Raw genomic sequence first — 11,276 nt, 5'->3', positions numbered from 1 at the left:
AATAACCATAATAATGTGGCTGAGCAAAAATAACCAACAATATTTTTCTGTTCTCTGTTTCTCTGATGAAACAAATGAACAAACAAGGCAGATAAAAATGTCTGTCAAATAAGATAGCCAATGGCATGCAGTGGTTAGTTAATGTGTTTCCTGTAAATCACTGTGTTATAATGTAAAATAAGTTAGTTTTGAGATGCAGTTAAGTTCAGGGGACATTTTACTTTCATTTCCACCACAGTGGCACCATTAATGGACTGTACAACGAGCAGGTGTGACCGCTTCCTTAGTATTGCCAGTTTTAAAGTCTGAAGTATTTAGCTGTGCGTTAGTGCAACTACCAAGGTGTAACGAAATCCACAATGATCTTAGAGAAGCAATTAATGCTGCACAATTTGGGAAGGGTTATAAGACCATTTCCAGACAATCAAAACTCAATCATTCTACAGTAAGAAAGATAATTTGCAAGTGGAATACATTTAAGACAGTTGTCAATGTTTCCAGGGGAAATTTGTCCCAGCAAATTCACCCCAGTTCTCAAAGAAAATGAAACAAACAAAACAAACAAACAAACAAACAAACAAAAAACCTTTCAGTTCTTACTTCTGGTTAAGCTCTTTATGTTTTAAGGTAAAGTCCCTGCAGCAATCTTCTGGAACAATCTCCTTTTGGACAGAAGAGAAGTGGAAATGTTTGGCCATAATACAGAGAACCACAGTTGGAGAAAAGCAAACACAGCATATCATCACAAACACCTCAAACCAACTGTCAAGCACAGTGGTGGAAGGGTGATGTTTGGGGCTTGTTTTTCGCAACCACAGGACCTGGGCCCCTTGCAGTCATTGAGTCAATCAGGAACTCCTTTGTATACCAAAGTATTCTTGTTTGAAATGTAACCTGTTCGACAGTAAAACTGAGCTATGCAATGTTATCTCAAGCACAGTAACAACTACAACAGAAGGGCTGAAAAGGAAAAGGAACAAGATGTTGCAATGGCCCAAAGTCCAGACCTCCACCTGACTGAAATGCTGTGGCAGGAGTTTAAGAGAACTATGCATAAACAGATGCCCACAATGAACCAATGAAACATTGTGAAGAAGAGCAGGCAAAGATTCACCCACAACAATGTGAGAGACTGATTTAATTCTAACGAAATTATTATTTCAAGTAATTCAAGTTATTGCTTCTAATTGTAAAGTTGGTTCTACGAGTTACTCAGTTGGTATACTTAGTCTTTCACATATCGTTTCTGCATTTGGTTTAGTTTTTGATAAATAAATAATTAGATGGTGTAATATTACATGTTTTTTTTTGTTGTTGTTGTTCATCTGAGGCAATATTTAAGTCATTTTTGGATCTGGTGAGGACTAAATGATGTTTTTAATGACCTGATATGTAAAACCTTGGAAAACATCATAATGTAAAAGTATAATTCATCCCTTTTATGTCTGCAGAGAATCACCCATAAGCAATTTTAACCTCAGACTGCATGCTTTCTCAAGTCTTGGCCAGAGTGAAACACCTTTATCATGGCATCTTCCCAGAACACTAATTACATAGAAGAGTTGTTGAAGTCATTCCTGAGCAAACACGAGAAAGCAGGAACCACATTTTGACATATAAAAGCACCAGTGAGATTTGATTACAAGTCAGCAAGGACATGTGGCTCCACAGGAGTAGACTATGCTCCAGTGTCTTTTTAGTGAGAAAAGACTGTCAAGCAGAGGTAGACTTAGACCTCCTGAAATTCAGCTTTGTAGATTCATAATTTGTTTACTCATGAAGTTCTGTGACGCTGCCTGTAAAAATTTGACTCTTAACTGATTCAAATATCATAGATCTCTCATTCAAGGCTGTCTCCTTGTGTCCTTGAATCCAGTATTTGGCAACTTTCAGCATTATTACTATTCTTAGTTTACTATCTGGAAGACATATTCTTATCACGAGCAATCTTTTTGGCACAGTGCACAGAAAGTAAGTCTACTTTTTTTGCTTGTTTGTTTTTTGTTTTTGTTAAACCGGCAACTAGACTGAATCTTTTCTAGTCACTTTTTACTTTTATCTCTCAAAGCTCCTTAGCTTGGCCTAACTACTCATCTGAGTATGGAAAACAAGGAAAAATCATTTCAAGTAGCTCACTATGGTGATATCACTGAAATGACACCTCAGATTTAAACATTTGAAACATGAGAATAAGGAGATAAAGCGCATGGGCATAACTTGCTTTCAAGAGAACACTTCAGCGAAACTGGTATCAGATGTAGATAAGACAGTAAGGAAGATGCCCCCCTCGGAGGTTAAGTAAGGAGACAGTGGTACTGATTAACTGTGTTGTTTTTAACAGCAACAATGAAAAAATTTGAATTTTTGAAGAGCTAGTTAACCAATTTATATCTGAGCATTTACTCTTACGTGAAAAAATCTATACATGCTAATTATTTTATTCATTAGATGTTTGGTGGGTCATCTTGGTACTTGTCAAGTAAAAGAACCCTTTTGCTCACAAATAAGTTATTCACCATATTTTTGCTGACTTTTTAAAAATCCTTTTTTGATGTATCTGTTAAAGTGCTCTTACACTTAGGTAAAGCTTTTGTCATTAGAGATAACTACTAGGAGGTTAAATGATATGATATTTCAAGCATTTTGGATTCTTCAAGTTGTCTTATTTAATCATTTAGGAGCATGCACGTTGCTGCTGTCAGGCTTTTTGGTAGATGAGTGAGCTGGAGTGAGGCAGTTTGCGCAGAGCAGAAAATGATGAGACATGTCAGAACAAGACAGATATTTTCAAGCTGCACATTTTTCTCCTTGCTGGAGACTTCTGCCTGTCTGTTTCGACAAAGAACTAAACCCACACGCAAACACATACATGTACACCCCCACATGAACATGTTCAGGATTGCGCTTACACACACTTGTGTAATCATGCATTCATGCTCGTACGTTTGTCCACTCGTGTATCTAGAGATGGAGGGAAAACACATACAAACAACAAAGTTCACCAGTGTGGCCTAGTTTTATAATAGAGAACATTTACATTCATATCTGTATTAAATTACACCTGTACTCAGTGTTAATCTGCTTTTAGTGTGAATATAATTTAAGGCAGGCAACCTAAAATGTACATACCCTGTCAAAGTATATTCCCTTAGAAAAATGATATAGTAATCCATCCAGTGTGGTTGATTTGTCTTTGTGGTATAATACAGTGTATTCTGGTAAACTTGTATTGCTAGATATTTAGTGACTCATACTGCACTCATCCATAAACGCAGGTGCACTCATACATCCTGCAGTGTGATATCTCAAAATCAATTTCCCAACAGTCTGATAAGCACTTGTTTAAGTTGTGAAATTTATCACGCCTGCTTTCTTCAAGTATCTTGTTAATGCAACTGTGGATATGAAGGTTGCTTAAAACGCACAGCTTAATACCAGAAAGCAAAGTACGGTGCAGTGCGATGCCTGTGGTAAGTATATACTGCTTTCAGCAATTGCTTTTTAAGTAATAACAAAGACTACATTAGTTTTAAAGGTATAAAATGACTCTCTTGATAAGAGCCACCTCTGTTTCTCACCCAACAATCAGATAGTATACCGCAGCAGTTCTCTGAGTATAAACATGCTGAGATATGAGCTTTATCGCCCTCATATCACTGGCATCTGGGACCTCTCCATGCTCTCTCTCTCCCTTGTGCTCTTCATGCTCTCGTTTTGCTCCTTTGCCCATTTATCCAGCAGTGTTTGCATCAGCAGAACCGTTGTAAGTGGCAGTCACGCTAATTTATTTATTTTTTCTTGTTATATATTCTGAATAGACAGGTGCATGTGAGTCTACACACAAACACACACTTTATAATGCTTGTTTACTTTATATTTGTTTCATACACAAGCAGCTGCATATAAACACAGAAATGCAAAACATTTAAGTAAGCAGAACAGATCATGGTTTTTCTTTTTTAATAAATCAATTTGGTGCGAAGGCATTTGTCCACTTTATGCTGTTCAAACATTTAAAACAAGCAAATGTGTTTGCCCAGTTTAGCACACAAGCCCTAATCCACACTATGACAGATATGATTTCCACATTTGGAGTAATATTCAAATACAACATTTAGTTTACGACATTTAGGTTTCAGTAAAACCACAGCAGAAAATAGCTTTGTTGTTTCTCTTTCTTCCTCTTCCTGTTTCTCTCTTTCTGTTGTTTAAAGAGGAGCTCTACCAATCTGCCAATGGACACTGACACCTTTCATCACCACCTTCCCTCTTTAAGCAATAACAGCGTAGTGGCCGGATGCCACGGGTAGGTACTGTAAACATTCACTCCCTTTCGCTCCCTCCCTTCAACACAATGGCGTCCAACATCACAGAGGCATGCAAGTTTGTGGCTGCCATATGCCAAACAAGGGCTGAATAAATTGCTGGAAAGGAAGGAATGAGCAAAGAGGATAAAAAAGAAAAGAGCTGCTTTTTGATTAATTAATGATTAAAGTAGGACAATGAAGGTTGAAGTAAAACTTTGTCTGGTTTTTTTTTTTTCATCTTTATAATGAATAAATTTGTTTAAACTTTAAAAAATGCAGCTTGCTAGTGTTTCTATTTGGGTTTTTTTTGTTTTGTTTTTTGTTCGGTAGCATGAGACTGTCAAACTGCTATTCATGCAAGTGTTACAAGTTGCTTAAGTATGGCCTTTCCCTGTCAGAGATGAGCACATCTCCCTCTCTGTACACTATCCTGCACGTTGCAAACAAGTCTGGACAGCTTTGTATCTCATCCCTCTGTGGATAAACACAGGCAGGAAATGAATGTGGTTTTACAATGATTCACTCCATACTGGAAGCATTTGTTGTCAAAGAAATCCATTCAAAGCAGCTTTGGCTTCACATGTTTACTATTTTCTCTTGCTTTGGAAGATACGCATCTTTTCATTTAGCTGATTCTTACCTCAAAAAGCACCTTACAAGAGATCCTTTTGATTTTTGTAATATGGGGAGTTGTGTCTAACTCTTTTTTTTTTTTTGTTAAACAAAGGCCCTATTTTCAATTGGGTTTTTTTTAGCCAAAACTCAAGTGTCCAGTTATGTTTAGATATTTTATTTTGTTTTTTGCGTACCCCTTGCTTACCGCTTCACGTTCTCGTATTTATTCTCTATCCCATATTTTTCTCTTCTGCTCTGCTATCTTTATTAGTGGAAAGTCAAAGTGCCCGAGGACAGAATTTAAACTGTGCAGTACAGCTGGTTAGAGACTGTCGGCCAGAGTAATGAGCTTTACCTTTAGCTGAACCATAAAGGCTAGTTCCTGCTTATGGGCATTCCTGCTCTGAAGTGAGGACAACACACAAACACATGTGCATGTATGCTTAATATCCTATGTCCTGGTTGTAGCAGCTATCACTTTCAGGCTTTTAAATGTTTCCCCTCATCATGTGCAACTTAACAACCTGAATTGTTATTCTCATGTCGAGCAAGTTCATCAGTTACCGAACTTGTTCCGGATTACATCATTAGCATCTTCATACCTCATGACCTTAACAGGCGGCCGCTTTCATCTGACGATCTAGTATAAATTTCAAAACCTTACAATGAAACTAATGTGGAACTGTCTCTCTCTAAATTTGAGGTGATTTACTTCTGTAGCTTCCAAAATGAAATGTGTGACTTGTCAGTGCTTTATTGTGTCTTTTTTTCCCTCTACTATTAATATTTAGTTGGGGGATTTAATTTTCTTAATTCAGATTTGTGGTTTTCCTTTATTTGTTATGTTTATCTTTTTTTTCTTATACAGTACAAATATTAGTATTATTAGGTTTAAAGATATTAAAGATATTATGTTTAAATATTTTGTATTTATATTTTTAAATATTTTGGTGGATGGATGGATGCATATTACTTGTGTTTCAGTCTCTTTCAGATCACAGTTTTAGTTTTACAGCTTGGACTTTCACTTTTTTCATTGACTTAGTTTCTTTCTTTCTTTTCTTTTTTTTTTACTGAAAAGCACCCTAGAAATAGTTAGCACTAGATAGTGAATTGCTAGTGAATAGCAAAATATAGCATTAATGGTATTAATTTTAACGCATTAAAAAAAAAAAAAAAACAGCTTCAGGAAGTAAAGACAAGCAGTTATTATTACACACGGCAAACACCAGGTACTGGATCTTTCTACTGAATTGTTCAAGTAACCAGAATCTAGATGGTTTATTGTGTCTGCAAGCAAACTCCTGAATGAACTAGCTACTTTTATAAAGTCTCCCTTTGTGACTGAAAGCATGTGCATGTTTTCACTACATTAGCTAAATAAGGTGTAGTAGTGCAGTATACCGGATACTCTGTTAGTTTAACTTGACACACACAGACATAGAGTGGACAAAAAGCTAACATGTGCAGCAAATTAATATGTTCGCAAAGGTATATTATACTAAAATGATAACAATAGACTCAAACTTGTCAATCTTTAAATGTTTTTAAAAAATAAAACGATAACAAACAAAAACTGTATCAACTGATTAGCCATGATCATCCCCAACTGACTGAAGAATTATAATGTGAATGGGCCTAAATTCAGTTTTGATGACAGAAGAGTTTGTCATTACTAGCATGACAGATGCCAGAGCCTGTGAAGTATTACAAAATATAGAAATAAATACATTAATACACATAAAATATGCTCATTTACGCTCAAAGTATTAGTTATTATTATAAATAAATTTAACTGCAACCTGCAAGCATCTGCAAAGTTTACCCTTTACTTTTTACAAAATGCAGCCCCACAAACAATTTTTTAAACCAATCAAACCTGGAAGACTGTTGGAGCTCCCAATGAAAATATCACTGAACATTGTAAACCAGTAAAATTTCTCAGACAAGAATAGGGCCAGTCAACTCTAAGAGTACAGCACTTTTAAACTCCATTGTCTTTTGGCATTTTCTTTGTATAATTCATCAGCTACTAACAAAAATAAACAAACAAAACTATTGTCTGTTGTTTAATGTAAGATAAATACATTATTTTCTTCACATTTGGAAGTATATTTGGGAGTGGAAGGTAGTGACGGGAAAACCTGAAGTCTAGATAGCAGTGGTGGTAGAGCAGAGAGAGCAGATGGCTGAATGACACTTTGGGTGAAGCACCGTGAGAGCGCTGTAGATGCCCTAAAACCCACAGTGAAAGATTACAAAGAATTTAAAAAAATGGAGACTAGTGACTGATAGTGAACGCTGGCAAAAGGATCATTAGACAAGAGTTGTAACATTGAGAGCATGAAAAAACATGACCAAAGAAATAGGTCAGCAAGAATAGGATTTAAGACTAAAATAGAGAAAGTAGAAAATTGCTTAGTGAACTCACACGTAGACGTCATGAACAGTGAAGAGAACGTGACCATTACTGCGGCCTTATCCTTTATTTCAGCCATGCGTTCTCAGACTTCATTCTGGGCTCGGGAATCAGCCATGTGCATGTCAGTGACAATGAAGAACTGAGCAGCGAGACGGAGACAAATCAATAATCCCTGCTAAGCCATAATCCCATTAATGGTAACAACAATAAGCAGCAAATGTTGCTTCATGGGATTTTTTTCTGTTTTCTATTGATTCACAGTAGACTTAATGGACTGCACAAAAATGTTTGAGAAAGAAGCATCTGAGCAACTAATGAGACTACTTATCTCCTGTTGCGATACCCCCTGTGGTCATGAATTTTGATTCTGGTAAACTGGTAAACAGTACTATGCATAAACTTTGGTACGTTTTGTGTTTACAGGTTTGTTTGTTGACCAAACAGCTTGTTCTGATTACTGCACTCAGACCTAGGTGAACAAGATTTGCCTGTATGTTGGTTAGCAAGGGGAGACGGCAGATGCTTTTCATTAAATAGATGAGTGGCGGCAACCATCCTGTGTTAATTTATCTGTTTTTGTGTGCGAGTAAATGAGGAAGAAGTAAGGGCTTTTTACTGGTGGTGGACTCTTTGTACGAATTAGCTTATATAAAATTGTGGGAGACCATCAAGGTCTCTTCTACAGCTAATTCTTCTCCACTCTCTGAGAGTACTGAGATGTGGCAGGTTGAAAAGAATTGCAAAGTATCTTCATTTTGCTGTTGACACTAGGAGAAGCCAGCAAAGAATCACGTATTCCCCGAGAAACCAAAACATCTGTTGTCTGTGAGAAGAGAGCACCAGGATGAGAACAGGGACTGAGGGGTCTCTACAATCTTGTCCACACTGGCAGTGGCTACAATGCTAACTAATTGGAAAGAGGCCCATTCATGAGCAAGCGAAGGAGGGGCATCTGCGTGGCAAGCCAAAGAGGAAGGAAGACAGACCACCTCATTCCCACAGGATGAGGGGGAAAAAAGGAAAAAAAAATAACAAGAAAACATCAACCAAAAAAACAAAAAAGAAAGAGTTGGTCCCCCTCTTCCCTCCCTCTCACCCGCCTTTCCTCTGTAGCTCTTCCAGTCCCAGACTCCAGACTAGCTTCATTCTTGTAATTTAGATTAATTTCTTCCACATTTTCCTCAGGGATTAGGCAGCAACCCCCCAAACCCCAGCACTCCTACCCCCAGCATACACACAGCATGCATGCACGCACACCCAGCTCACCCCCTACCATAGTTGCTTAATGCTCTCATTATTGAACTTCTTTCCACCAAATATAACTTCACCCTACCCCCAACCTTCGCACAAAAACAATCACTCACAAATGTAAAACCTCTCAACTGAGATCAGTGTGGATAGCTTGATATATGATTCTACTTATTATATAAAGAAACCATTATGTCTCATTTTCAGCTTTATTTGGTTCAATACTTAGAGTCAACTCAGAATTATTATTGCTGTTTTCAAATGCCGTCAACCACGCACTGCAATAAACATCCTTTGCAGCAATTACTAGCCAAAGTGGTTTGTCACGGAAAGATGAACCTCTTTGGCATCTTTAAAAGGTTTCTCATAAATAAAAGGTAGAGGTTGCCTTGGGAATAATTATGGAATTAGGGATAACAAAACAGCTGCTATAATAACAGATACACAGTGAACATATAAAAGGCAGTGACTATTGTCAATACACAAATTAGCCATGGTCTTTGACAACTGTTCACTGCGTCGCAGCAGCCAAATACTGACAGACTTACTGTAACTCAGGTGTTCTTTAATGCCAGTGAGTCACTCTGGGAGTAGACACAAACATTCCTCAGCCATACCGGGAAAGTAAAGCAAAGACACATTTGCTTTACGACTATTACGTTTTAAATATATTTACATTGACCAACAGTTAATTACACTTTCCTCTTCAATTTAAAACGGCCAGTCCATCGCATCATGTACAGTAAATACTAACTGCTGGCCTAGATGACTTTAAGAGGCCACATTTGCCTCTGTTTTTCTTTGGTCTTTTCTTGATTTTCTGCATTTTTCTAACACACATATATTATCCATTATATGCCCCATCCCCGCCCCCACCCCATCTGTTTTCTTTCTTCCCAAAATATATTTTTTCAGTTGTTTTCATTTACAAGTAAAATTGCAGGAGTGAGAACATTATCAGACTGGAAACAAAGAACTGCCTTCTGCCTGTGTGTTGTAGGGGAATTCTACTGAGCCCTGCAGTAACTAAAACTACATGCATATACACACATTATTCCACATCTTTGCAAAACATTTTAAATTGAAAAAAGCTGAATTTTGTTTGGGTAAGTTGCCACATGTGTCATAATGAATAATATAGTAACAAAATAGAATTCATCTTCAGTCTGGACTAAACATAAGAAGCCTTTTTCTTTCTAGAGAAACTGATATGTAAGGTCAGTTTCTATTAGTCATATTAATATGGGTATTTCTGGGATTTTTTTTTTTCTATAACCAGTATATAAAAAAATAGTTTGACTCCAACACAAAATAACTTACTCCCCACCCCCTACTCCAACGAGGAGTCGACAGTGAACGGAACAATGTCACAGAACTTGAGGCTAGCCTTAAAGTACAACATCAACTCATTAAAGGTGTAATTCCTCTGCTGTTAAGATCAGATTCAGTACACTTACTTCAGTATGATTTATATTTTATCCTGGTATGTTCTTGTGCTTTTCCCAGCACTGATGCAGACCATGTTGCATCAACTTTTATCAGAATGCATCATCTCTAATACTTTTAGTCAACTCGCTCTCCATATAGCTCCTCATTCCTTACTCTTATTCCTCAGTGGCACCAAAATGGCACTATTAATCATGTAAAGACCGGATTGTTCCTATTTTTGTCCAAATGAGAGACACTTTTTTTATATTAAAATGATCATCTGGGTTGTGTGTTTACAGGGCCAGGCGTGTTTTAATTCAGATTTCTGATTTACACTACTACTCTCATCTGTGTGACTTGTCACTTATGACATGGAACGTTAAGGCTATGTTTTAACTCATAAAGTGGTTTCAGTGGTTGGGAGCTGCAAGCAAGCGATTAGTCTGACTGCAAATGAGCCTTAATGTACAACAGATTTCAAAGACAGGGAAGGGAAGCGGTTAACTAAAAGGGTAATTGTAAAGTTCTAAGTGTCCTCGAAACAAGTTGGGCAGAAATCTATAAAAAAAAAAAAAATTGTAACAGTAAGAGCATACAGTCAACTTGTTAGGCTAATAAGTAATAAAAACCAACAAAAAGATTGTCAAACAAGGTTTAAAAAAAAAAAAAAGGGAAATATCACATCAAGTTGTCTCCTTTTTGGCCTTTTTTCCGCTCTTACAGTTTCATCCTGTGACTTGGTTTGACCTACATGGAAAGGTCATTCAGTCAGAGCTGGAATAGAATACAGCTACAGTTCAGTGAATCTGGAGTTGACAAGTAGCCTCGGGCATCCTAATGAGGTCTGAAGATTATATTAACATGTCAGATATAATCTCTAATATCTATTTTTTGAAAGAAAAAAAGTACATGAGTTCCTCTTCTTTCATAAGAGAAAAAGAAGTGAAGGTAACAGGTAAGTGCAACAAGTCTATGCTCGCCTCCTTTTCCCAGCTACATTAGGCGTGTCATAAGAGAATTACTCACACGGTCTCACAGTTGAGAAGAAAACGTTTGACCAGTTGCGATGTTGCCTGTGTTTTGGAAAAACACGTACAAGGAATTAAACAAAGCCGTTCACCTGATGTCAAACGGAAAATATGATCATTGTATATGTAAAATCAGGTCAGTTTAACAACTCTGCTGATCATTTGACCAGCTCCAACTTTGTGAATGTGCTCAGTTCGAATTGATTCTACTGACAATAAAAGATTTGG

This window comes from Rhamphochromis longiceps, linkage group LG5 (genome assembly GCF_057381845.1).
Source record: "Rhamphochromis longiceps isolate RC_006_pf linkage group LG5, R_longiceps_female_GT1.1, whole genome shotgun sequence".
NCBI lineage: Eukaryota > Metazoa > Chordata > Actinopteri > Cichliformes > Cichlidae > Rhamphochromis > Rhamphochromis longiceps.
This window is presented reverse-complemented; position numbering follows the sequence as displayed.